A 22,678-nucleotide genomic window follows, 5' to 3' on the forward strand; every position below is an offset into this window, starting at 1 on the left:
TGAGAGCAGAATGCAGCAATTCCAACAATCTAACTGAAGCTCCTTGAAATTAACACACTGCCCTAAACTCACTGTGAGACATTCTGCAAGTCATTTAACCTCTCTGTGCCTCAGTGCTCTCCCTGTAAAATATAGATAAAGACTTCCTTTGTCTTGTTTACTTAGACTATTGGGTAAGGTGTGTCTCTTACTATGTATATTTACTGCAACTAGAGAAATGGGGCCCTGATCTCCACTGGGACCTTTAGGTGTTACTGTTAAGTAAATAATCATCACCAGAAAGTTGCTACTGAAGGCACATCTACACTGCACACCACTGGCAGAGGCCTATACGGTGTGAGTAGCTACATGTCGCAGTGAAAAACCATCTGTGTCCACATTGAGATGTGTAGCTACACATGTCAGTGAAAGGCTTTTGCAGGGGCGGGGGGGGGGGAGGTAAAGGGGAGCCAGCTGGGAAGAGTGGCGGGGAAAGGCACAAGGAGTTCCCTGTGGTGAGGAAAGGCTCCAGCATCAAGGAGGCAGAAAGATATTACACCGCTAAAAATATCAGTGTAGACAGGGAGACACTGTTTGGGTATGTAGAGACTTGTGATGAGTACATACGTTACAGTTCTGGTATGTCTGTATTCTTCTCGGCTTTGCAGTGCCTCACCATCTACACTACTATTTATACCCATACTAGGAGGCATACAGTGTATGTACTCTACGTGTTGCCATAATGAGTGTGCACTGTAGACATATCCTCACAGTATTTTGTCTTTGTGTGGACACGTGGATTATTCTGGACTATTTCAACCAGAATGTAATGTATTTCATTGTCAGTTTTCATTAAAATCAATCTTACATCCACATCTCTTACATCCACTGGCTTCCATGTTGGTGAATGAAACAACCACACAATGGTTTTGAATAAGGCACAGATGCCTGTTGACACTTCTTAGTTTCTGTGTGTATGTATGTTCCATCTCAATACAACTTTGAGGCTTGGTGCTGAGATTCAGCTGAGTGAATACAGAGACTAATCCTGTATGTGGGTTTGAGATAGCAAGGAGTTATCTACCTCACCATTTCAAATAACCCATCAACAAATAAAATAATTGGGGATAATTGTATCTGAAGACTTCACAAAACTATATACACTAAATCTAACACCTATATGGTGCACCGTTAAAAAAAAAAATCTCAGATAGGTAAATTCACTTGCTTATGTCCCTTTTGTTACAAGTTTCTCTTCTTAAACTGAATGCCCTTCGGAAACTTTTATATACCCTGAGATTTATCCCTATCTCCTCTAATCAAATCTTGCAAACAATTCATAAAACATTACCTGAATTTATATGCTCCACAAGGTTCAGACCCAAAAGATGAATAGAGCAGCTTAATTACATTATAACTGAGCTTCACAATCATTTTCATGCAGATTAGGAGGAAACACTCAGTGGACCCAGCAACTGAAGTACATTGTGCAGAACATATTTCATTATCTACTTAACATATTTAAAATGGACTTTTCCTTTTTGTGATTGGTCATCTAGGAAAACTTAAGTTATTCCCTCAAAATAGGACTAGTCATCTATGTTTACCTCTTGCTGGTTCAGAAGTGCTTTCTCCTGGTCTAGAAAAGAGAGTCAACTTTGATGTTATTGAGCTGTGCAGTTTTTTTTTTTTTAACCACTAGAGATGCTGGCTTCACTACCAAACAGAAACCAATCAGCTTCTGTACAAAATGGAACAATATACTAAACTTCATGGTACAACAGTGTAATGGCTTAAAATGTTGGAATAGACTTTGGGATATCCAATCATGTTCTTGCATATTGTGCAACTTGCACTTGCCCTCTCTTACAATTTTCTTCTGTATATTTGCCATCTTATTGCTGTAAAAATAAATAAATAACACTAATAAAACCCTATAGTCTCTTGTATTAAAAGTTTATTATTTAAAAGGATGTTGATGTACATGTGGAATTTCATACTGTCTAGTGCTTTTTCGATTAAGCATATAAGTGACACTAAAAAAATCAGACAGTTCAGAAAGTAAAAACATGAAACTTCCTGTCAACACCCCTGCCCATTTCCTCTCTGGGTTACTTGGCTGCAGGCAACACTCACCTGTGTGCCTGGAAGCCTGACATTTTTGACATTAAAGGAGATCCTGAGTATCCCAGTGATGATTTTGGTAAGTGGGAATCCTTTATGCAGCCCTCTGCTGCAGTCCCTTTTCTCCTAAAGGATTTTAAGATTGCCTGTGCCTCCACCTGGCTGGCCCCTGTATTTGGGAACCTCCAGGAATAAACCTATTCTAATAAAATAATAATAATAATAATAATCATCATCATCATCTGTGGCATGGATCTAACCAAAAATAGCAATTATAAATAATATACACCCCATACTCTTAAATTAGAGCTAACACACCTTTACATTCCAATTTAAAGAAACAGGGTATAACAGACTAAGATTAAATGTCACCACTAATTTAAATCCACAGGGGGCAGTTGGATAAAATCAATTAACAAATATAGTATACAGTAATAAATGAAACTTACCTAACTGGAATTTACACTGCCAACATTTACCCCACCCTGGATTTCAGAGTCCTAGACGCTTGCGTGGGCGCGCTGGAAGATCTGCAGCTGGAAGCAGCACTCTGTTGGTTCTGTGTATCAGTCCAGCCAAGGCAACAAGCTGCACAACCCCTCTGATGTTTGGATCTGGCCCCACGAAATGTCAGCAGCTCTGGGTCCTGGTTCCATGGGAAAATCACTCTGCCTCTCCTCAGACTCAGTCTCTCTGCTGTGCCCCTTCCCTTGCAAGTACTTTCCCAAACAAGAGTGGGGGTTACTCACAGTTCCTTCACTGTAGGCCCACCTCAGTCAGCTCTAGGCACAGCAACTGTCTCTTCCCTGGCTCCAGTGAAGCCACTAACTGCCTCTGAAACACTCTGCTCGATCAAAGCTCTCAGCAGCAGCTTCTGGCGTCCTAGCAGCAGCTCCTGTTATGGACAAAAAGAAAAGGAGGACTTGTGGCACCTTAGAGACTAACAAATTTATTTGAGCATAAGCTTTCGTGAGCTACAGTTCACTTCAAAGTGAGCTGTAGCTCACGAAAGCTTATGCTCAAATAAATTTGTTAGTCTCTAAGGTGCTACAAGTCCTCCTTTTCTTTTTGCGAATACGGACCAACATGACTGTTACTCTGAAACCTATTATGGACAGAGCTCCACAGCAGCAATCTCATGCCTCTCCCAAAATGGAGTCAACCACCTCTTCTCCCTGCACGCCCTGGAAGAGGAAGTCTCTCACTATTTCTTCAAGGCATCATGAGAGTTGTGGTGTCTAAGGCTAGATTGAAGCACAAAGGATCTTCCCAAAGGGAACACTAACAATAAATTTCAGAGGCCCTTCTAGTAAAGGGGGCCTACACTTTCTTTTGTTGCTAAATGACAGAATATATTTAGAAACTTCTACACTGTAACTCATTACTTGCCACCTTCAGATATATGGTCATCTTTGCGAACACAGCAAGCTAAAACTTTTTTTTCACTTTCTTAGAGATCCTGTTTCTAAGAATCACAAGGTTTTGTTTGGGATCTCTTTGTGTGTGCCCTCTTGGTTAGAGAGAGGGATGGGAGCAGGAAAAATCATCTCCTAAAAAGATCCTGAAATGATACATCTAAAATTACAGAAATTGTAAGTAATAGCAAGGAAATGCATTAGAATATCTTTTGTTTTAGCTTGTGAATTTTCCCTATGCTAAGAGGTAATTTTATTCCTGTTTTGTAACTAGGAAGCAAAGTAAGAAGGGAATCCTGGATTTTAAATCTTTTTATTTACCCTCTAAAGTTATCTACCATCCTGATTTTGCAGGTTTGAATCTTTTACTTTTTTTTTTAAATACATTTTTTCTTTTAAGAACCTAATTAATTTTCAGTGCCCTAAAAACCAGGGATTTTTGTCTGTGCTCACTTTGTTATCCTATTGTATCTGAAGACTTCACAAAACTATATACACTAAATCTAACACCTATATGGTGCACCGTTAAAAAAAATCTCAGATAGGTAGGTTCATTTGCTCATGTCCCTTTTAACCTATTGTTTGGTATATTATTCTCAAGCCTCCCCAGGAAAGGGGGGTGAAGAGGTTTGGGGGGATATTTTTGGGGGGATAAGGCTCCAAGTGCCCCCCCCCCGAATGTTTGTTTAAATCAGTTGGTGGTGGCAGCAATACCATCCAAGGACAAGGAAAGGAATTCGTGCCTTGGAGAAATTTTTAACCTAAGATGGTGGAATATAAGTTTAGGGGGTCTTTCATGCAGGTCCCCACATCTGTACCCCAGAGTTCAGAGTGGGGAGGGAACCCTGACAGTTGCTCATTTCCATTACCTCAGTTAAGGTCTTGCCAAATTGTTTTCTATCTGTAGTTATGGACTATTTGTAGTGTATGTAAAAATAAAAACTTAGGAACCTAAAAGAAGATTAAGGGGTCTGACTTTAGCCTCTGTTTTTTAAAAAAATCTTGACCTTAGGGGGTTCATAATCCATGCATAGCTATAGCAAGAAAATCGTTTTTTACCTATTCAAACATCTATATATAAAAATGCATCAAAACAATCAAAGGGCAGGTGCAATGAAGCATAAAGTACACTTACTACTGATAATGAAAAAGCACTAAACACAGAGTCATGATTTAATATAGGAAGATGATCGATATTTGAAGAAAGGGCCAGACTTTGTAACACAAAAGTAACCATGCTCAAGTCAAGGGAGTTATAGGGCTATAAAACAGATATCAATGAGACGGAAATATGGTCCCCACATTTGTATAGTACAATGAAACTCTTTAAAGTTTACATTCTGGCATCTTTTTCTACCCCTAAGTGACAGTATTTTCACATTTCTTTAACTCGGCAAAAGAACGTGAGAGGAATATTCTTTATCTCCTTGCTGTTTAGTCTTTCACTAGAAACTCTTGCCCTGATGATAAAGCTCATCCTTAAGCTCATTGCATTCTGGTAAGGAGTTTGACTTACAAGTATATCATATACCCTGACAAGATACGTTACTTATAATAATGCAGAATCCTGACAGATCCATTCCACGTATCTTGCACCTAATCATAATATTTGGACATTTAGCAGGATGTAAAATTAACAGGAGCAAATTCAATAAGCCAGACTGCCACAAATTACTCAAAATCCCATTTGAGATATTAGATTTTTTAATAGAATTTTAAAAAGTTAGTGGTTGTGGAGAATGCAATGTATGTAAGATATCTGGGTTTTAGTAAAGCATTTGACACTGTATCTCACAAAACCTAAATTGAAAATGAATTCAAATTGGCTTGGACAGTGATGTTGACACATAGTTTCACTATCAATTAATGATTATGAATCCTTAATGTGCCAAATTGTGAGATGGTATCTAGTGGGGATGCTAAAGGAATACATTAGAGCTTGTTTTATTTAACATCTTCAATAATTATTGGAAAAGGGAGGAAAGAGCATGTTAATGACATGTCATTCATAAGGCAAGGTCCTCAGCTAGTATAAATCTTCACTGAGCCACTTATATAAGAGGGGCTATGTCTGTCCATTAACAACCAGAAAAGATCATTATGATAATCTAGTCCAACCTCCTGTGTAACACAGGCCATAGAATTTCACCCACAGATTCCTGCATTAAGCTCATAACTTCTGACTGAGCTAGAGAATCTCTTTGGAAAGACACATATGTGATGCTATTCTGGGAGGAAAATAGTAAGGACAGAGAAATCAAACTGAAACTAGAGGAATTACAAATATGGGCAGAAAATAACAAAAAAGATTAAATTTAGAAAAAATGAAAGTTAATATATCAGGAGAAAAACAATCTGAAACAGACATTGACCAATATTTTCAAAACTAGTTGTTTAACATTAGTCTCCTAATTCCATTTAGGAGTTGCCTGATTTTCAGAAGTTCTGAGCACTTCGGTTCCCATTAACTTCATCTAGTTATGTCTCTTTCTGCCTCACCCTTTCTCCTCCCCTTCCCCCAGGAATTAATATCAATGTTCTATTCAAGCAAATGCCCCTTAGTGTCACCAGATAGCAACATTAGCTCCTCTTCTTCATAGCTAGAATAGAAATTGCCATAATTAACTTAACTAAAAGGACAATGTTTCTATCTAGAAGACTTCCTTTTATGATCCCACCCCATATATGTTACTTTTTGGAAAGTGAAGCTATATTATATCTCTTTATATCTCTATTATATCTATATTTGTTTGACCACCAGTTTGGAATGCAGAAATGTGTCACTATTCTAAGAGTTAAAAATCAGATATCTTTTATTTTAAGAACAGATCATTCTGTATAGGTGAGAGGAATAAAGATTGATTATTTTGCTAGACTTATGTATTCACGCTGGTTGGAATGTTAGACTTGCTCTAATGTTTGTGTCTGGCCAGTAAAGGGGTTACATATCACTCATAGCTAACAGAGATTCTTCTTTATTTCAAGCAGAAGAAGCTATTTGCCATGCCACATATGAACAATAATGACCAGGATGCCCATTGTTTAAAGGTTTGTAATTAAGACAAAGTGCATAAAGATATACTGCAAGCAGAACTAATAGCAGGATAGACAACATTCCAGAGGACCGTCTCATTCTCTACAATATATAGAGATAGAGTCAGAAATATATATCATCTGGGAAACTATCAAACATATTGTGTTATTTAAATTGTACCTACCTGAAACACTGGAAAACCTGGTACAAGAGAGAACAGATTGCATTTTATTTTTCAACTCTATTTCTAAAATATTATTAATTAATGCACTGAAGGACACCATGAAAAGTCACAGTGTACTCAGGGAAATGCATATCCTTGACGTCTTCAATGTCCAACAAAGCTATTTTCTTTAGGGCTTTAGACCGCAGGACAATGAACATATTTCCAGTGATGCTCAAAAACTTAAAGACAGACTTACTTTGAAAATAGAACAGGAATACTTGTGGCAACTTAGAGACTAACAAATTTATTTGAGCATAAGCTTTCATGGGCTACAGCCTACTTCATCAGATGCATAGAATGGAACATATAGTAAGAAGATATATATACAGAGAACATGAAAAGGTGGAAGTTGCCACACCAATTCTAAGAGGCTAATTAATTAAGATGAGCTGTTATCAGCAGGAGGGAAAAAAAAATTTGTAGTGATAATCAAGATGGCCCATTTCAGACAGTTGACAAGAAGGTGTGAGGATACTTAACATGGGGAAATAGATTCAATTTACTTATATAAACAAGAAGAAGAATTTTCCACCTTCAGAAAGATTTTCTTACTCTTAAACTGGAAACTCCTATTCTACTATTGACAGAAAACAGTGGGTTTATATGAAGGCATGCTGCTAAAGGCCAGGCACAACTTTGATACCAGTTGAACCCAGAATGAAGAAATTCTGGGAGGAATATTTCCCAGAGGACCCTAGAAATTGTTGGCTGAGCAGCAGTGTGTGCTGAGAAAGGGAGCAGGGAAATAAAAGAGCTTTCTGCCATGCAGTCAGAGTGCAGTTATGGATGGATCAATACCTGCAGTGGTTCTCCCACAGATTGGAGCTTGGAAAGGGGCCAGGATGTGATAGGGGGCTCAGAGGAGAACCTGGGCATCTCCACAAAAAAAAGGAGACAAAAGTTTAATGGTGACAAGGACCACTTAAGGACCCAGATGAAATATTCAAGGGCAAGACAGTGGTATTTGCAGAGCAGGTGATTGGTGGAAATGCTCCTTAATGCTGAGAGGTGTACAGCTCTCCGATGCTGCCACCCACAGGTGCTCTATCACCACTTCCAAAGGGAATTGAGAAGCAGGGCTGGAATATATGACTGGAGCCTTCAGCTCTCTGGAGGTGCAAATGGATTATAATATCAGTACAAATGTCCTGTGGCGTGAGGCTCCTCAGTGGTTCCCTTAACCTGTTGTGATTTGAACCTACAAAAAATACAAGACAACTTACTTGAGGTCTCCAACATAAGCTTCAAGCTGTACTCTAAGAACAATGAGGGCAGTGTCTGCTTTGCACAATTTTAGAGCTAATGATACCTATACCTGTGCAATCAAAAATAACATTGCTAAAGCTATGGGGACATCAAAGTGACAGTTTCCTGTGGCGGTTCAATGACAAGACAGAACACAGCTGTTAGCAAGCAAGCAGCTGGTCTGCTAACCAGCTTCTGCCTGTCAGCTTTCCACCTTCCCCTTTATTCTTTCTCTCCCCCCGTGCATTACATTCTCCAACAGATAAAAGGAATACACTGGCTTTGTTTAACATTCTTATTTACCAGTTTCTATCTACCACATTCCTTGCTCTCGGGCCTTGAGCCCAGTCCTGGGAGGCTTCCCACGGTTCATGTCATCTGTGCGAGATTCCAAGATTGATGCCCTTGAAAGGAGCTGTGTGTGCACAGGTCCAGCACAACACTCCGGGTGTGCCCTGAATGTTGCCAAGCACATAAACCTTGTATGAATCCTACAGTTTCCAGCACTGAGAAGATGGTCCACTTGCAGCTATTGAACATGAACATGGCATCAAACTCCTTATTGCCTCTGACCCTTTACTGGATGTTTCTACTTTCAGGTACCTGATGTCTTGTTATGCTTAATCTCCATAAAGAAAAGTGCAGAGGAGTTGGCCCTGGAGGACAAATACCACAGCTGTGGGAAAATTTCAACCCTACTTTCCCTATTGAACTGAGAAGTGTCACTATAGCCATGTACAGGCCTTGGGGTATATACTAGGATTAATATGAAGCTACTGCTGCTGCTTAGTGTGTGCTTTGCTGCTGTTAATGGGTTGGTTTGTTCATAGACATGGATAAGATAAAAAAAATCAGAGATGATGGAATGTTGATTTTTTTCTTGCATCTGAGAGGAGACAAATTCCACGTGGATACCTGAATGGATTAATTGGAAAGAAAGAAGATCTAACCAGAGGTGCAGTATACCTTTGCTTACGTGGATAACAATGATCAAAACTTTGGTATCTGTCTATGAAGGCTGTCGCTATGATTGCAACTGAAAAAATGATTTGCCACACTGGATCAGATCATTTGTCCCTTGAGTTCAGAACATTAGAATAATATATAAATTGCATATTGTCTTTCTTAAAATAACCTGTAAGATTTGATTATCCATGCCTCTCTTTAGAATTCTGTGTCAGTGAAACAGTGGTTAAAGGGGATAAAAGCCTTGTTGGAACCATAGTTCATTTGGGATTTTAGTTTAACTCTCTTATTTTACCTCAGAAGGAATGGGGTCTGAGCAGTCCTAATTTAGCCAGCTGGCTAACTTACACTACCATAGCAATTGAGAGGGAAATTCATGCACAGCTGGGCTAAAAACTGAGGCAATAGTTGTAACTGATAGCCCCTTTACAGGGTTAAATGTGCTAATAAAGTTTGACTGCAATATTTAGTAAAGTGCTAAGAGCGTACCAAAGCCCTTCCACAGTGACTCCAGAAAGACTTTGTGGTAGGCTGTAGAGAATTTAGATGCTACCTAAATATAATCAATGACAAAACTCACATTGACTGCAGTGGGGACAGGATTTTACTCTGGGATTGGTATAGCCTGAGCAAATCTTCTTGCACACATATATACCTAAAGGCACAATCTAGTCCTCACTGTAGATAACATATGTTAATTGTTATTACATCCCAAGAGGATATCTAGAGTGCCTACAAAATATTATTATTATTAATAACAATAAATAATGAATATTTGACTATTGTCCTTATGTAATAGCCTCAAATTTCCTATGTTTCATTTGCATTTGTGCAAGATTCTTTCTGTGGTATTTACTTGAATCAACATTAGCTCATAATAATATTTTCATTATTTTGAAAAAAGGAACATAACTAAAATCATCCCAATCAATATGAAATTTCATGCCGTTTCCTTACAATTTATGTGACTTCTGAATTTCAAAAGACTTTCTAGATTATATAAAAATAGAAATCAATCTATTTGTTTCTTTAGGTAATATAATTGTTCATAATATGTTTCAGAGTAACAGCCGTGTTAGTCTGTATTCGCAAAAAGAAAAGGAGCACTTGTGGCACCTTAGAGACTAACCAATTTATTTGAGCATGAGCTTTCGTGAGCTACAGCTCACTTCATCGGATGCGCATGCATCCGATGAAGTGAGCTGTAGCTCACGAAAGCTCATGCTCAAATAAATTGGTTAGTCTCTAAGGTGCCACAAGTGCTCCTTTTCTTTTTGTTCATAAAATGTTTACTGTGGTCGATTTAGAGAAAACAGTGAACATAATTACACTGTAGTAGTTCACCTATAAATGATTGAGTGCACCTTACCAGAACATATGAAGCTCTAACTCCAGATGACATTCTATAGAGAAAATAGATGCTGAATTATTTTAATAACAGGGAACTGTCAATTACAACTAAAATAATTTTACCAAGAATGATTTGCATATACTGTGCGAGCAGAGATCAGACTTCTTCTGAGCTACTAGATTACATGTTATTCTTGTATGTGGGGAAAAAATAACTAAATTCAGCTCCATGAATTTTGTTCAGATTGGTATGAAAAGCAAAGTGTTAAATAACCTATTGTCAGACTTGTGATTTATACTAATATCTTTCAAGTTTTTACTATGTGTAGCTAAAATAACAGTGAGGTGGTGAAAATGCTATGTCATGTTCCCTGCTGTGCTGGTTACATTACCAGTAAGACCTCTATGAATATGTTATTTCTGGAAATGACCTTTCAGTAAAATGATGATTTGCTGCCAATTATTTTTACAAATAATTGATAATTTAAGTCAAGGCTATTTGCATTACTTCTGCACCTCTCTGAAAATTGATTCAAAATAGTTACTGAGAGTAAGGACTTTTTGTTTTTTTAACCATTATGCTATTTAAGTATTACCATGATAAATATACAAGTGAAAGTGCACTGGATCTTTGTGCTGTGCTGTTTGTGTGTGTTCCTGAAGGCTACCCGCTCTACTCTTATATTCACAACCTCTAATATGGGGAGAAAGACATGGAGAAATTTTACCAAAGAGTAAGGAAATGGTCTTTATCTTTAAGAGGACAGTCTTTCCTTTGCTTTCCATCCTCTTGGTTGAAGAAGTTAAATTTATAAGAACTATACTTTATTTAAACTCCATGGGGCAGATATCCAACTGGTGAGGGAACTCACAACTTCAGTGGAGTTGTACTTTTCCATGTTAGTTGTAAATTTGGTCCTGTAGCATTTAGAAAGTATTATTTTTGAGGGCATCTGGGGTCTAGCTGATCCCCTATCACAAGTTAGAGAGCTCTCTGGCCTTCTTTAACTTGCATTGGCTGGTAACTCTGTGGGGTTGTTAAGCAACAAGAAGTAGCCACAGTTTCTTGAGTTCCCTTCTGCCAATCCCAGCCAGGGAGTGCACTGAAGCAGGTAACCAAAAATCCCTCTGGCAGGAGAATTACAATCTTCCCTTTTAGAACAGCCTTCTGCTCCTCTTATGCCATAAAACCAGATCCTCAGCTAGCCTAATTTGTTGTTTCCCCCACTGACTGCAGTGATTGCACGAGCTGAACATCTGGCCCTTGCAGTGGTACAAAAGTTGCAGAGCAGGGGTCAGGATCTGACTCCGTCTTTTTATTGGAAATGTTCAGCACATAGGAGCTGAAATATTGATACTGGTGCCCTACAGGGGAAATGTGGCAACTGTGGTTTTATAGACTTTCTGCAGAACCCCTCAGTGCTGGCCAACAATTTTTTGGGGCTGCCACTTTTTTCCATGCCCCCCCCAAGATAATGTCAGTCATGATACTACAGTTATAAAATCTGTTGTCCTAAAAATTACCAACACACTTAACCAAATATCATTGAAGCACTGTTATCTTTGTTTACTCTTTGTTCTAATTATTTTAATGTGTTGGCACCTTTATCTGGAGAATTTTTAAGTCTGCCATTTTTTAAAAAAGTGCAAATTTCCATTATATATTTGCTATACTATGTACCAGTTTCACAAAATCATAGAAGACGATTAGGGTCGGAAGAGACCTCAGGAGATCATCTAGTCCAACCCCCCGCTCAAAACAGAGACCAACCCCAACTAAATCATCCCAGCCAGGGCTTTGTCAAGCCGGGCCTTAAAAACCTCTAAGGATGGAGATTCCACCACCTCCCTAGGTAACCCATTCCAGTGCTTCACCACCCTCCTAGTGAAATAGTTTTTCCTAATATCCAGCCTAGACCTCCTGCACTGCAACTTCAGACCATTGCTTCTTGTTCTGTCATCTACCACCACTGAGAACAGCCTAGCTCCATCCTCTTTGGAACCCCCCTTCAGATAGCTGAAGACTGCTATTAAATCCCCCCTCACTCGTCTCTTCTGCAGACTAAATGAGCCCAGTTCCCTCAGCCTGTCCTCTCCAGCCCCCTAATCATTTTCGTTGCCCTCCGCTTGACTCTCTCCAATTTGTCCACATCTTTTCTGTACTGGGGGGGGGGGCCCAAACTGGACACCATACTCAAGATGTGGCCACACCATTGCCCAATAGAGGGGAATAATCACTTCCCTCGATCTGCTGGCTATGCTCCTATTAATGCAGCCCAATATGCCATTTTCCTTGTTCGCAACAAAGGCACACTTCTGACTCATATCCAGTTTCTCATCCACTGTAATCCCCAGGTCTTTTTCTGCAGAACTGCTGCTTAGCCAGTCAGTCCCCAGCCTGTAGAAGTGCATGGGATTATTCTGTCCTAAGTGCAGGATTCTGCACTTGTCCTTGTTGAACGTCATCAGATTTATTTTGCCCCAATCCTCCAATTTGTCTAGGTCACTCTGGACCCTATCTACCTCTCCCCCAGTTTAGTGTCATCTGTGAACATGCTGAGGGTGCAATTCATCCCATCATCCAGATCATTAATGAAGATGTTCAACAAAACTGGCCCCACGACAGACCCCTAGACCCCTGGGGCACTCTGCTTGATACTGGCTGCCAACTAGACATGGAGCCATTGATCACTACCCGTTGAGCCCAATGATCTAAGCCGTATGCTAACTTGCTGAAGCTAATGTTTTAAAGGCTACATGCCTGTAGGTTTCTTGCATTACTGCTGAATATAATGCAAAGATGTGAATATACTAAAGGCAAACTAGCCCACTGGCCTACACATCAACAAAACTCTGTAGAGTAGACAAGGCCTAAAAACCCTTAATAATTCTGAGGAACTCAAAACTTTGATGATAAGGGCTATATAAGTAGACACATAGCTAACAAGGGTGAAACTGCTTGCTCTGACTTAATTATGCTTCCCCCAGAATGAACACCTCTTTTTACAACAAGGAAAGAAAAGACTCCTCCATATAGCCTCAAAAATGAATTTTTGGAGAGAGAGAGAGAGAGTGAGAGTGAGTAAGAAACATTTCTCAACACCCTGTTTATTTAAAGCAGGAAGCTGTTACAGTTTTTGATATGAGAAAATGTAGAGATGCTCTGGAAAGGTCCAAACTTTGTGAGGGCTGCTGAGTGTCTTTATTTCCCATTGATTTCAAAGGGAGCTGAAGTCCCTCAGTTTCTTGCTGACTCCCCAGCTTTTAAATGCCTATTCCTAATCTCATTGAAGTCAGTGGGAATTTGCTACTGGCGTCCTGGGGAACAGAACTGGAATCTTCACTTTCATGGAGAGATTTACAAAGTTCTTTAGATAATTTAATTTGCATGCTTCTGACTGGCAAAATTCCCCAACTGCTAGAAAAAATACATCCAAATATTAATGCCCCCACAAAAAGATTCCATCATATTAGATTTTGTCACTGCCTATACTAGAGTTGCACTTGAATGACAGAATTCATGTCTGATAAAATTAAAACTTAGTGTAAACTAAGTTTCTATCAGACACTGGAAAACACTGGTACCAGGAAATAATGAAAATCTCAATGTTCTTGAGTTTTCAAGTGCAAATGCTCTTAAAAATACTGTTGCTGCACAAACAATTCAGCCTAAATTATTGTATAATGTATTGTTGTAATAGACATTGTAAACCCATTCAAGTCAATAGAGTTCTACCAGAAATGAATTTGACCCATTGCCTGCATGGTTCCAATTTTCTAAAATTTGTATTGTTTCACAGTCTTTTCATAACATGACTTCTAACAATACTGTATTTCTTGCCTTATGGCTGAAAGTAGGTTGAACAGTTTAATCTTTCGAAGAAGACACGTTGTGCAATAGGTGACTGCTCTTTTTTCTTAATGGCACTTTTCTTTAATGTTCTTAATTTATAAATTTTCTGATGAACAGGTATTTTTATTACGTAGAAATATTTTGAATACTGTATAATAAAACCTTCCTTACATTTGCTGTATTTGAAATGTTGCAGGAAGTAGCTATTTTAGTCAGTTGAAAGACTGTCATTGACTCCAATGGGCTTTGGATCAGACCCTAGTTGTGTAGAGTGTTAGGGCCACTGGATCTGAGTAAACATGGAGGTGTTCCCATCCCTAGTCTGTCCTCATTGTGGCCTTCTACACTGTCCTATGCAAATACTGCTGCAGAAATTGTTTGCACATGGCATGGTGCACATAGCACATTGGACCATTGCACAGCTACTCCACTCACAGCCCTTTTGCAGGAATTCATTCATGCAGAGCAACTGGTGTTGGCTCCGCACACCACCAATAATTTCACCCATTTAAAATAACATTTCAGGAATCAGTCAATGGACAAAAGCTTCATAAATATAGGTCCAACCCATACAAGATTATCATTGGCTTCAATGGGAGCAGGATTCTGCCTTCTAGTTTTATTATTATCACGGAAAAAAACCTCTGTTTTCAAAAGTTACATTACTGTAAATTAACCAGGTTAAGAAATGCCACTTTTTAGCCCCCTCACCTTCCCCGCAATCACTGGAATTGAGGTTTTCCCCAAAGAGACCCTCCAACTCATTTTTATTTATGCAAATTTTAATAACATTCTGCACTTCTCTAGTATCTCCTAGCTGAGGATCTCAAAGTACTTTACAAGCAATAACTGAGTCTCACACACACACCTTGAAAATGTAGGGAAGTGTTATATCCATTTCTGTATATGGAAACTGAAGAACAGATAGGTTCAGTCATTGCCCAAATTCATACTGTGAGTGAGTTGTTGTGACATTTTGGGGATCACCTAGACCAATAAGGGGCTATCTCACCCCAGATATGGCCCAGAGCCTTAACACCAGTAGCCAGCCCACAAGCATAAAGGTCTCACTCTGACTTCCACCAGTCTAGTTACTTCTTTCAGGGTGCCTTCACCATCCCTTCCTTTCCCAAGTCTCCCCAAATGTCTCTACTCTGAATTCTTATCTACCAGACACTCAAACTTTTCCCCTTTGGATCATCACCCCAGAAGGAGTAAAACCTGCCCCCATTATCAGTTCACTTTAGGACACACACTACACCGTTTTCACAGAGGCCTATTAGTAAACAACAAAACAACTAAACAAGAGGTTTATTTAACATAAAAAAACACAGATTCAAAGGTGAAATAGTAAGGGAAAGCAGATGCATATCAGTTATACAGAAAATAAAAATAAAGATGCTGTCAAGGTTCCTCCCCCACTCTGAACTCTAGGGTACAGATGTGGGGACCTGCATGAAAAAGCTCCTAAGCTTATCTTTACCAGCTTAGGTCAAAACTTCCCCAAGGTACAAAATATTCCACCCTTTGTCCGCTACGACCACCAAACAGATACTGGTTACTGGGGAAGAGCTGTTTGGAAACGTCTTTCCCCCCAAAATACTTCCCAAAACCTTGCACCCCACTTTCTGGACGAGGTTTGGTAAAAAGCCTCACCAATTTGCCTAGGTGACTACAGACCCAGACCCTTGGATGTTAAGAACAATGAACAATCCTCCCAACACTTGCACCCCCCCCTTTCCAGGGAAATGTTGGATAAAAAGCCTCACCAATTTGCATAGGTGACCACAGACCCAAACCCTTGGATCTGAGAACAATGAAAAAGCATTCAGTTTTCTTACAAGAAGACTTTTAATAGAAATAGAAGTAAATAGAAATAAAGAAACCCCCCCTGTAAAATCAGGATGGTAGATACCTTACAGGGTAATTAGATTTAAAACATAGAGAACCCCTCTAGGCAAAACCTTAAGTTACAAAAAAGATACACAGACAGAAATAGTTATTCTATTCAGCACAGTTCTTTTCTCAGCCATTTAAAGAAATCATAATCTAACACATACCTAGCTAGATTACTTACTAAAAGTTCTAAGACTCCATTCCTGGTCTATCACCGGCAGAAACCAGCATACAGACAGACAGACAGACCCTTTGTTTCTCTCCCTCCTCCCAGCTTTTGAAAGTATCTTGTCTCCTCATTGGTCATTTTGGTCAGGTGCCAGCGAGGTTACCTTTAGCTTCTTAACCCTTTACAGGTGAGAGGAGCTTTCCCCTGGCCAGGAGGGATTTCAAAGGGGTTTACCCTTCCCTTTATATTTATGACAGATGCAATCTCAGGTTTAAACTTATACATGAGATAAAAATCCCTTTTCTCACATAAGTTACCCATTGCCTTTGGTTTGCCAGTTGGCCATCTGTCATAAAGGGGACAGCACCCCATCTAAATGCTGGCTATCAGTTTATGGAGACCCTTCACTTCAAATCCCTTTCCCTTTAACAAGAGTTGCATGGGTTTTTTTTTTTATTTTTTTTCTCTCTCTCTCTCAGACTATGATGATTCATGGTGGGGGAAATTCCATTCTTTCTTAGTTTTCCAAGACTGGAATTTTCAGTTTCACGTTTCAGTTATTTTAATATTTTCCCATTAACTTTAAAAGGACCATCACTTGTCTTTTCCTGGGTTGTACAATGAAAGGTCTTTGGAGCTAGTCTCATCTGGTTGGGGAGGCAACAGCCCCCCCCTGCCTGGCTACCTACCTCCCTGTTATGTGGTGGAGCTGAATATTGCAGCACAAATTATGAGCAATTTTATATCTATACAAATACAAACATTCATAATCACAGTCTGTGAGCCTATCTCATGATCACCAGCAAGTTCTGAACATCACAAGCTTTCATAAAAGACCTTACTTGATACACATTATAGTACAGTAACATTGTATACAATCAGCTGATTGACTTATTTATTCATTGGGGTTCAGACCCCCATTCTTCCCATGGGTATCTGGACCCCAATTGTCACAGTGGTTGATTTAGGTCTAGGATGATCCTTCCTGACTCCCAGTCCTTAGCTTTATCCACTAGATCATATTCCCATTAAGTACATGGAGACAAATTCAGCAAGGCTTATACAGGAAGGAGTAAACTACATTCTCATTTGCTGGCTAACCTCAGTATGTCTGGGAAGTTTTCATCTCTGCCTCTCATCAGGGCAGCTTTAATTACTATCAAAGCTCTATAGATGCTTCCCCACCGGAGGTCTCTCTTAGGCGAGCCAATTCGTCAGAGTACTGGAATGCACCAGCTGTCCTAGTTGCAAAACTGATTACTGGTGGAGAAGCACTGGGAGCTGTTCAGTGACACAGAGCACAGAGTACTCATCTGAAGTACTCACCTGAAGCCCCATTCTATGGGTTGATGCAGAGAATGGGAGGGGTGGGAACACAGTCACTCCATCACCAGGTCCCTTTGCCAGTGTTTCTACCAGCAATAAACTTAAAATATTAGATTTATTAAAAACTTGGCTGTTGTAATTGTGATAAGTGATTTGAATGAACTAGGGTAACTCTACTCATTCTGGGAAAACATTTTTGTTTCCCATTTCCTTTACAAAGCAAGAGATCCTAACACCAAAGTAAACTGTGCTTAGGTTAACTAAAGCCCATGATTCAGAGTTATTTAGCTGAAATAAAGCCTATTATCATGACAGGTATAAATGACAGGTCAGTTGTTTGCTTAGAACTACAGTTGACGTTCTGTAGCCTCTGAAAATAGAGAAAGTAGAAAGAAATAATCCTGTACCATTGAGCTCAATCCTGCAATCGTTTTCACAGATGTGTGATTTTACTCATGCAAGTAGCTTCATTGAACTCATGTGAGTAAAGCTGAGCACATACCTATATGTTTGTAGGGTTGGACAACTATTTGTTGATGCAAATTATTAGAAACATAAAAATTCTCCACTTCTGATGGGTCTTTCCTCTTGATTTCCTCTACCAGTTGGATTGTACATGATGATACTAAACACCAGTTTACAGAAGATTAAGAAAGAAGCTTTTGTTTCATTTGTGTGCTCTTTTTGCTTTTTCTAATAGATTCTAGGGATTCATAGGTTCTATGAAAGCTTCACCTTTCTTTTGTCCAGCATGGCTATGACCCTGCTCCTGCAAACTTGATTTTAAACTTTACTCACTTCAGTAGTCCCACTGACTTCAACTCAGTAAAATAGGTGCAAAAGGGAGTAATTTCCACAAGATTACAAATATGAGTGAAGATAAACATGTGCATAAGTGTTTTCAGGATAAGACCCAAAGATGTTTTATTTACCAGCTTATAGAACTACTTACCACTTGAAGGACACAGCTTGCTTCAGTATGTTCCTCTTTATGAGCAGGTGAGAAAATGCTGATCACTCAATGAAACAGTATGTGGAATATATTAATTTACTGTAATCAAAGTTTTCATTCTTTTGAAATGGAAATAAAAAGTTTTAAAAGCAATTACCTTTTAAAAAAGAAATCTTTGACAAGGGCCTTTTGCCTTTAGTGATATTTGTTGTACATGCTGAAATAAAACACATGCCAGAATGTGGTTATTGTGCTGTTGAGTCTGCTGCAATCGACAATGGCACAGTAGCTGCCATAAATGAGAGGCAATATTATTCTGAGGGCTACAATGCCTGAGAGGCAATATTTAGATAGATTAGAAACTCTTCACAATTCATTTAGCTAGCTGACATTTATGGTTAGATTTCACTAATTATGACAAGGCTGACATTCCCATGACCAGCTTTTTGTTTGCTTACTTTTCTGATCCCTTACAGTTGCCAGATAAGGGAGAAAGGGAGTAAAAAACACATTATCTGGGACAACCTGCTTGTATGGTTATGGAAAATAAAAATATGTAAGTAGATCTGATCTGTGAGGATTTGTTCAAATCCCAAAACTGCCATATATTATCAACATCTGAATCAATGACCATTTCTCCCTTGGTAAAGGCAGAATGAGTTTGAAATAGGATCCTCCTTTCTTACCCTTATTTTTCCTCTTCTAGACATGTATTTCTGGTTTAGCAGGAACTAGAGCAGGAAGGGAGTCTAAGGTCCAGACTCATCCAAGCTTTTTGTTTTCTAAAGCTGCCTATTTACCTTCCCCTACAGATAGTTCTTCAGCTACCTCTAGATTACTAGGGCACTCCAAGGTGGGAGGGTCCCAGAGGTTGGAATGTCTACACTGCAATTAAACAACCCTGCAGCCTGAGCCTCAGGATCCCAAATCTGCTGGCCACACGGGGTGTCTAATTGTGGTGTAGACACATCCTCTTATTACAATCTCTTTTGTGATCCCTGAATGTATTTATCTGATCCTGAGGGGAGCTGAGCACCCACAACTTAACTGATGCCCCAAACTGTTAAGAGTAGCATAGGGTTTAACCATACTGTTCACATGCAGCTCTTTGAAACTTGATCAGTTTGCCTCATGAGATTTAGATGACAGAGAATGGAAGGGTTAAAACAGACCAGAGGCAATTACTCTGCTGAGGGAGGAAAGGAGACATTCCATGGTTAGATATAAAGTGCAAGAAGTTTTGAACAAGGTAGAAGCCCTAATTACTGAAAATAAAACAGGTTTGGTGGTCAAGGAGGCACTTCATGCACACACAGTGTTAAGAAGTTTCAGTCACCCTGTATAGTAGGGATCAACAACCTGTGGCACACGGCCCATCAGGGAAAGCCGTTGGCAGACTGAGACGGTTTGTTTACCTGCAGTGTCCGCAGGTTCAGCCGATCGCAGCTCCCACTGGCCACAGTTCACTGTTCCAGGCCAGTGGGGGCTGCAGGAAGCAGCATGGGCTGAGGGATGTGCTGGCTGCTGCTTCCCGCAGCCCCCATTGGCTTGGAACGGCGAACTGTGGCCAGTGGGAGGTGCGATTGGCCGAACCTGCAGACACTGCAGGTAAACAAACCGTCCTGGCCTGCCAGCAGATTTCCCTGATGGGCCACATGCCAAAGGTTTGCCAATCTCTGCTGTATAGGCTTCCAAAACAGTCTGCTAGGTTTGTAGCCTATCGGTCAGAAAAAAAAGTGCAACTTCATGACAACAAAAGCTGAAATTCAATGCATATTTTCCTGTGTCTGTTTTCAGATAAATAATCAATTTGTGAGGAGCCAAAAAATGAGGGCATGAAGAAAAATGGGGAGGGGAGGTGTCTTAAAATAAGTTGGAAGGGGTCTTATTGACAAAGTTCCTTTCCTTTGTTGTTGTTGTTAAATAATCACCAAACCCACAGGCTTTGGTGAACAGAAGGCCTTGATAAACATGCCAAGATTCTCAGAGCCAAAAGCATTAGGTCAGGTTATTCCATGAGACCTCAGGTGTTCCTAGGTTCTGGGATATGCAATGAGCTCCACCCACTCTCAATTTTCAAATCACATAATCAGTAACATAGACATGGTCAGCAGAAGTTGAGTATTTGGAGGGGAGATGGCATTGAGGAAATCAGGCCTTCTGGCTATACAGCTGTTCTACATTGGGGAATAGCTTTGATTCAGCAGTCGTGGCTAGAAAATGGAATAACTGCACTTCTGCTGACCACTACTTATACTCTAATTAGCTCAATTGGTGCAATCCCCAGCTTGCCCTATATTGAGGAATTAGGATTTGTGCAGCATGGGCAGTGAATATCAAAGTCCAGGGCAGGCTAAGCCTCCCTGACCCAGGCTGTGGCCCCGCCTATGTTCCACCCTGAGGCCCCAACCAGCCTCCCCCTCTACCCTGACTGCCAAATTGAGGTATTTTAAAGTGAACACAAGGCCTCAAATGGAATTGTGTGTTTTGGGGAGACAAAGAAGAATTTGTCTTTGGAAAACACAAACTGATCTGAAGCCAGCCCCCTTGCCCCTGCTTGCCGGGAGCTGATCAAAAAAAAAAAAAAAAAAGAAGCAACAAGCTACAAGCCAAAAACTAGCCAACAAGCAACTCACAAGCCAATTAAGACAAAAACAAGCCCAATTTCTGTGTTTTTTCACAGGTTTGGCATGTCTGCAAATCAGCTAGTAATGAGAAAGAGAAGAGTTTCCCTTCTTCTGATCTTTTCCAGCATCATCCAATTACACATATCTATGCCCCATAAACTCATCCAATGTTATCCTAAGACTTTCAGGGATGGAAAACTTCTCCCAGTCACTTGCCAGTTATCTTGGCTACTCCATGTACACAAAATATCAGTACAAATTATTTAAGCAGGACTGCTTGCAAAACAGATTTAGCCCTAGCTTCATGAAAAACCTTACTCTGCTGAATAGGATACACCAGTGGTTCCCAAACTTGTTCCACTGCTTGTGCAGGGAAAGCCCCTGGTGGGCCGAGCCGGTTTGGTTACCTGCCGCGTCCGCAGGTTCGGCCGATCATGGCTCCCAGTGGTCATGGTTTGCAGCTCCAGGCCAATGGGAACTGCTGGAAGCGGCAGCCAGTATGTCCCTCGGCCCACACCACTTCCAGCAGCTCCCATTGGCCTGGAGCAGCGAACCATGGCCACTGGGAGCCGCGATCGGTCGAACCTGTAGATGTGGCAGGTAAACAAACTGGCCCGGCCCGCCAGAGGCTTTCCCTGCACAAGTGGCAGAACAAGTTTGGGAACCACTGGGATACACATTTCTATTTCTATCTATTTAGGTTCTTATATTGAGCTCATCTCTGTAGTATCTGTTAATAATTGATCTTGGCTCTGGTGATGCTCTAGTTTCAGCAAGTCATAATTCAGCCTCAGTCACACTGATATTGTAAGTGCTATTCACATGTCTTGTTCACCATCAGTCATATAACTTTCTCAGAGTACTGGATAGATTCACAGGGGCAGCACGAGTTTCTTATATACAAGATCATAAAAGAGAGCAATATGTAAAGAATATACACTTGCATATGATGAGTAATTGGGAGAAGATACTGATATTCAAGAAATGGAAACTTTACTACATTTATAGTCAGAATAATCATATGCTGCTTCCTGAACCTGAGAACTTCGCAAGAGCAAAGTAGAGTGCAGGAGAGCCCACCAAGCTCTCATTAAGTGAACACCAGAGACAATTTTTGATTCTTAGACCAGTACCCTATCAAAGAAACTTTTTAATTGTTCTGTAGGTGGTAGTAACAATGAAATAGAATTATTTCTTCCAGATGATTTGGCTATTGTTTTCAGCTTTGTAAAAAGGCCCACTTAAAGCACCATCCATTTGTGTGTGTGTGCATATATATAGGTTTGTGGCTGGGAATTTATTCTGTTAGCACATAAATATAATCAAGCCATATCGCTTGCACCTAAGCAAACCCTAATTTTCTCTGATCAGTTCCTCTTTAGCTGTCAAGATGAAGTATAATATAGAATTCCACATAGGGGCTGGCAGTGGTTCCTAGAGTGTTGGAACACTGGGTAATGAATTGTGTTAGTCACTTATATATGTAAAAAAATAGGAAAATTTAAAGGAATCTTTG

General features: G+C 39.9%; 1 pseudogene; it reads left to right on the forward strand.

Moving 5' to 3' along the window:
* LOC125634902 (V-set domain-containing T-cell activation inhibitor 1 pseudogene) overlaps positions 1-8,630 on the forward strand; it is a 144,563-nt pseudogene extending 135,933 nt beyond the window's left edge.
* The last annotated feature ends 14,048 nt before the right edge of the window (positions 8,631-22,678 follow it).

Source organism: Caretta caretta, chromosome 3, assembly GCF_965140235.1.
Source record: "Caretta caretta isolate rCarCar2 chromosome 3, rCarCar1.hap1, whole genome shotgun sequence".
Lineage (NCBI taxonomy): Eukaryota > Metazoa > Chordata > Testudines > Cheloniidae > Caretta > Caretta caretta.